Genomic DNA, 6,964 nt, shown 5'->3' on the forward strand with positions numbered 1-6,964 from the left:
AAAAAAAAAAAAAAAAAAGAAATGGGTTAAAGCAAGAGGAGTCACCACAGGTCAAGAAGGCATGAGGGAATTAAGGCCCTGTACTGTTGCTTAAGCCCATCCCAAGCTAGGAAGAACTAGTCCTGCTCAAAGTAGAGAATCAAGTCTACTTCTTTCTCTTTTGTCAGTTTGAATAACATTCTATGACTTAGTCTCCCACATAAGAGCATGTGTCTTAACTCTAATGAACATACACATGCACACACACATACACACATACACTAGAGAAAGAGAAAGAGAGAAAGAGAGAAAGAGAGAGAGAGAGAGAGAGAGAGAGAGAGAAGACGTCATTCTGATACCTGTCAGGAAACCTCATACACAGTAATTCAGCATGCAGAAGGCAGACCTGAGACAGGAGGTGGGCAAGGCTCACCTAATTTAGCCTCCAGAAGTCACCCAAGCACTCAGGTGGGTCTGGTTAACTCTCTTCCCTAGAAGAATGACTTAGCACTCAGAACTCCACATGTGCAGGTATGAGCTTATTCATGTGCATTTCATTTTCCCTGGCTCCAGTTTGCATTCTTTAGAAACCATTTCACAAATGTAAGGATATTTGAATCAAACCAGATGTGAGTACCTTGGTTGTTTTCCGCCTGCCATGCTTCTGAAGCAACTGAGTTTCACTTGACTTTAAGTCAGCTTTTCTGAGACTGCTCTTCCCAGAGGCATTTGGAAAACAGCCAGAAATCTTTTGAAAAAAAAAAATTCACCTTTGCTCTGTAAATAAAAAAAGTCATGTCTCATAATCAGTAAGTACAGAAATATTGAGCATGCATATCCCATGACTATAAGTTTGTGTGTGTTTCTTCCTATACACACACACACACACACACACACACACACACACACATAAATACATACACACACTCCACTTAGTTTACTGCAGTTTCTATGAACCTATAATAACAGGGTAGCTCAGGAATGATGCTGGCCTCAACATTAACAGAAACGTGAGGAGGAAGTTTCCACTGTCACATACATTACTTTTGGGGTATGTAAGCTTCCAGTGTGGTTGGCATATGAGAAGCAAATAATAGTTTTTCCAGATTCGAGTGGAAACACCAGCCTTGCCTAAGCATTGTCTTTTTACTTTTGCAACTCAAGATTCACCCAGATCTGGAAAACAAATGCATTTGTATTTGCAGCCTGTTTTCCTAAGGAATGGCCTGGTTTCATTCAAACTCTGCTTTGGAAGGATCTCTAAAGGGAGATCCTTCAACATCTCTAAAAGGGAGGATCAATCTGGGAGTAATTACACATTAGCCTAGCAGTGACAAGCACTAAGACAAAGGACCTCTGTGGTGATGCCTGGATTCACTTCAGATATACATAGTATACACAGAAAATAAATGGTAGAGTTTCACTATTCATAAGTGGCTTAGAGAAAATGGTCATAGTGTCAAACTCTCCTCAACCTTGGTCATAAACATTTACTTTTGTGTGGGGAGCAGTTAACAAAAAGACTCATAGCTGGACAAAGAACAAAAGACTGAAACTGCTCAGTCTCAAATGGGTCAGTTTCACCAACTCACTCACCAAGGCTCAGGGGACACTGCCTAGGAACAGGTAGAGCCATAGGATCAGGAAAGGTGATGTGAAATGCTGCTTTCTGGTTATGACAAGGCCACTGCACTTAAAAACTCACAATTGTGGCTACCTGCATAAGACCTGTATAAGATCAGGCCTGCCAAAATTACAATGTAGATATGGAAGGAGCTCCAATAATTGAGGAACTATGAATAGTGGATAGTTTTTGAGAGGAGGAAAATAATTCTTCAGAGGGTGACCCCTAGTAGGTTGCCATGCTCCAGTGTATAGCCTCATACTCAGGCAGATATGAGCAGTATTAAATGGACTTAGTGTGTGAGAAAGAGATGGAGACATGTCAGAGAGGATAGAGGGAGAATTGGAGGGAGGAAATGGGGGATATTATCATACTTCATTGTATAAATGTATAAAATTTTCAAAGACTAAATTAACATATATGTAGTAAATAATTGAAACAAAGAAACTAATGACAGACATTAAAATATTCAAATATATGAGAAAACTTTGTTTTAGATAAAGAATACAACACACACTTAAAAAGTATTAAATGAACTCCCTTTGCCCTTCAAGCTCTTCTGATCCTTTTTGAAGTTTAGGGAGGGGAGAGAGGCAGAGACCTGATGCCTGCAGATTGGCCTGGAAAGCCTTGGATAGGCTGTGAGTGATGTGTCAACATATCATTGTTAACTGTACATCCATACTCAGGATGCAGAGCTACACTATTCAGATAACAATCACCTCCATGAAATATCTACTAAGCTCCAAATCTTCTGGACATTCCTTTGGGCTTCTCAGCCATCCTTGTTCACCAAGTGTCAGTGGGTTCCTGCTTCTTTAGAGGAAAATAATTAAACAGACATACTTTTTTTTCTAAGATACAAAACATATAAATGACAGGTTGAGTGAAATTTTTGGAATGACATCATCAAAGGTCAAATCTTCCGCTGTTCCTATATCCTGGAATAACAAGGATCATGGTTTGAGGATGTCTGTTGCCATTTTCCCTGTGATTCCCCATGTCTACAAATTTCATAGACAGTTATAAATTAATTTTTCTTAGTTCTGCATATTTCAATTATTGAACAAGAAATAATGATCTGTTTGGAGGGATGACTACAGAGGTAAAAAGAAAGTGTTACTGTTTCTAAAATTATAAAGATGTCTACATTGTGGGTGGGATGAACCCCAAAACATGTATTGACACCATGAGCCCAGCTCTTCATACTACGTCATTTGCAAATGTGATCTATGTACATATACATCTATGTGTGTGTGTGATGCTGTGGACCAGACCCTGCCACAAGACTTCATCACAGCTTTGTTTATATTATTTTATGTTCAGTTTCACTATATTAAACAAGTGTTTCTTGAACTCTTGAGCTCCAGTGATCCTTCTGCATTAGCCTACTACACGATGGTAACAGAGTGTTTCTACTATGGGATGTACCCACTAATGAAGGAATAGCAAAAACTTTCTAAAAAACACAAGTAAATTAAAAACATATGAAGTGGGGTTTCCTCACAGGTTCAGAGAGAAAATGTTCCAGAAATGTTAACTTTGGAGTCCAAAGCTGAAGTTTTATGGGACAACAATATTCTATCACAATAGACTCTACCCTGGACCCATAAGGAAAAATAAACCTCAGCCCCCTTATGTTGTTTTTGTCAGAGTATTTTATCATAGTAACAGGAAAAGAAAAAAAAAAACAAGAAACCACTCTCATAACAACAACAAGAGCAACAACAACACCATGTCAATATACACAGCACTTTGTCCACACGGGCCAAAGCTGCAGCTAAAGAGCCTTTATCAGCTACTTCTTTTCCATACATAAATATCACATTCTTATCAGTCTAATACAGTTACAATACAAGAAAAAAAAGCTGAATCTTTTTGTATATAATCCAAATGCCCACCTGTCATCCAAATTCTTGAATCATACCCAAGCCTTTGGGTTCTGGGAACTGACCAAATCAGAGTAATATCCAAGCTTTTATTATACACTGATCAAATTGAACCACTAATCCTTTGTAGCCATTTGAAGCAGCTTCTTCAGATGAAGAATTTCAAACTATACCCAAAAGAAAATATCTGACAAGAAAAGCATCTGTTTCATAGGTTAGAGGTACTGCTGAAACAAGGATCACTTGTAGGTTTATTTGGAACCCTTCTTTGTGGGGATAAGAGATTGGGGCAGCTAACATGATCTACTTGTTTTTTAAGATGAACACTCTAGAAAGGTTCACTTTAGAAACAAATGAGTTTGGCATACCGATACAATTTCCGGAACATAGTTTGCAAACAAACTGAAAGGTAGAAAAGAACCTTCTGGAAATGCCATGTTTCAGTACCCTCCCCCACACATATACAGCCAAGATGCCTCCCACTTTTAACACAGGAAACATTTGTGGGATGAGTGTAGATCTGGAAGCATGGGATGTTGTTACCAGATCAACTACATTTGAAATAAATTAAAAGTTAAGGTCACAGATGACTTTGTCCTAGGAGTTTCCGCTTGTATTTTTTAAGACTTAATTCAAAACCTACAGACTTCCTAACTTCTCCTTTCTCTACACTTCAATTCTGTTAACTTCTTAAACCAACTATTATTTTATTTCATTGGCATAATACTGTGTGTGTGTGTGTGTGTGTGTGTGTGTGTGTGTGTGTGTGTTGGGATGATAGTGTCTCTCAAAATCAAGCCTCAAATCCTAATAATAAAATTTGACTACTTGTAATTTATCTATATTATTTCAAATAATATAATTGACATCATATGAAAGAGTTGAAGGCTGAATGAGGTACTTTAAAAAAGATTAAGTGCAACTGAAAGATTCTACCAGCACCAGCCTCACCCTGACTCTACTCAGCCAAGTCAGGAGATATTTCTACTCTATCAGCCCTTGATATCCATTAGCAGCCTTAAGACATCACTGTTGGGGTGAAGAGGTGGCTCAGTGGTTAAGAGCACTGACTGCTCTTCCGAAGGTCCCGAGTTCAAATTCCAGCAACCACATGGTGGCTCACAACCATCCATAATGAGATCTGACACCCTCTTCTGGGTGTCTTCTAGCTGTCTGAAGACAGCTACAGTGTACCTACATATAACAATAAATAAATTTTTTTAAAAATTCAATTTGCTGCCTGACAGAGGTGGAGACTCGCAGCCAACCATTGGACTGAGCACAGGGCCCCCAATGAAGGAGCTAGAGAAAGGACCCAAGGAGCTGAAGGGGTTTGCAGTCACATAGGAGGAACAACATACACATTCCCCACTTCAGCTTCACTTCCCAAGCATGCTTACAATTATTTAGTGTGGAAGAAACCTTCTTACCAAAAAAGAAGTTTCTAAGCTCCTATCTTTACTGTCCTATAAAACTTCAGGCTTGTGACTAAATATCATCTTATTCCATACTCTCCAGACAATTGGGATAAAGCAGAGAAAATTCCATCAAGTCAAACTAATTATCTACCTGCTCCAGTGACTCAGTCTGAAACACCATCTTTTCCTTCATTAGAAGACGTGCTAAACCACAAGCCCCCTCATTCTATCTTTCCCTCACTCTCCTCTTACTATGCCATTCCTCTTCATTTCTGATCTAAAATTGTCCATGTAACCCTTGTAGGAACATTAAAAACACAGCTATGTGTTTTTATGAATTTGCTGGCATTGACTCATACCCCAATCAGTCATTCCTTCTCTTCAAACTTGATGAAATCATAATGATTCATAAGCTTTACTTGGAATGGCCATGGAACACACTCTTGTGGGGTCGATCAGCTATTATGTTACCCAAATAACTTAGTTTTTAAAATAATAGAATAGCTGCATCCCCACATAAATCTAATATGTCAGTGACTTACATAAGATTTTGGTCATATTTGACACAAGAAAAAGTGAGCCTGCAGAAATGTGCAGAGATTTGGAACTAATTGGATCTTTGCTCCTCAAGGTGAGTAGGAATCCAGTACCTACTTGCTTTGACAAAGAGGTGAGACTCTAACCTACTCATCTACAAATTCCATGAAACCAATAATCACACAGAAGTTCTAAAACAAAACAGAAAGAATAATCATGAAAGGAGGGAAATCTGAAGTAAAATAGTAAAATATCCAGGTTTAGAGAAAATATCCAGAGGATCCAAGGGAAAGAGATGGGATGTTGGCAGTTGTTCAGGGCCATAGGGAGCATGGAGGTAAACGCTTTGGAGGTCTGAAGGAAAGCACACTAATTCAACCTCTCTCTCTTTTATTTTTAACCAATCAATAAACACAGCAGCAAAATGCTAATGTTCTTTTTAGAGACACCAGTTATGAGAAAGAGCAGAAATAGAATCCCCCAAGTGGCTGTCCCAATTCAGTTCACTTTCAATATTACAACGAGAGACTCTACAGTATCAGTTAAGCAAGGATAGCACATACCATTGGAAATATTTGATGGTTATAGGCTTCATTTATGAAATTTGCAGCTTTCTCTAGTGTTGACTACTACAATAAGTTATTAAATTAACCTCATTAAGTTCACCTTACATTTGCATTTTAAAAATTTCAGGTTAAAAGCAATACTCAAGCATTGTAGAGTCCAATATAGATCACAGTATGTGAAAGGAATGTAACTCAGATCTATTTTTTTTGGAAAGTTATTTTGCAAAATAAAAACATTTCTTATTGCATACACAATGGATTTTATGTCACTCATTGAAAAGTGACAATGAAAACCACCTCAACTCCACTTTGAGAAGAGGGTGGTGGCAAGAGAAGAGGGTTACCAGGAGAAAAGAGGGTGCTGCCAGGAGAAGAGGTCATATTCCAATTTCCTTCAAACAGCGCTCAGGTACAAAGATGCTTCTTCCAGTCCAGTTTCTTCCTTGTCATATCTTGACACAAAAATTCACGATGTTTCTTTCTCTCTCCTAGGAACATCTTTGAGCAGAGAACACTGTGTATCACACAAAATGTCACACTGACACACTGGAAACTACACATTTCTGAAACTTTCTGAAGTCCCATGATCCCTTTGATAGGACCATGTCCAAAATTTACTGTCCTCTGGTGAATATTAAGAGGCAACAAATTTGCTCTGATGACATTCTGTGGCTGAAAAATGTCCTTAGAGACACAATTCTAGAGTTCTCACAGAGCCAAGATTCTCATCCTTGGGAATTTGTCAGCACCCAAAGCTGTGTATCCAGGCAACCATGAGATGAAACAAGAGACTGGATATGGAGAAACAAAGAAATGTTATGAATTTAAGGATCAGCAAAACACTCATCCTATGATCTAGTTGTCTAGTCTTCCTTCTCTCTGTATGGCAATGATTAAACAGGACATGAATGAGACAAGTGAGTTCATCGTCTTCTGATCCCTGTCCTTTTC

General features: G+C 38.5%; 1 long non-coding RNA gene across 2 annotated transcripts in view; it reads right to left on the reverse strand.

Moving 5' to 3' along the window:
- LOC116086537 overlaps positions 1–6,696 on the reverse strand; it is a 45,201-nt gene extending 38,505 nt beyond the window's left edge. For both annotated transcript variants that reach the window (XR_004116985.1, XR_004116986.1), the window contains exon 1: positions 6,358–6,696. This is a non-coding gene — a long non-coding RNA (uncharacterized LOC116086537). The remainder of the gene's footprint in view (positions 1–6,357) is intronic.
- Between the last annotated feature and the right edge of the window lie 268 nt (positions 6,697–6,964).

The sequence above is a fragment of the Mastomys coucha genome, unplaced genomic scaffold (assembly GCF_008632895.1).
Source record: "Mastomys coucha isolate ucsf_1 unplaced genomic scaffold, UCSF_Mcou_1 pScaffold12, whole genome shotgun sequence".
In the NCBI taxonomy this organism is placed as follows: domain Eukaryota; kingdom Metazoa; phylum Chordata; class Mammalia; order Rodentia; family Muridae; genus Mastomys; species Mastomys coucha.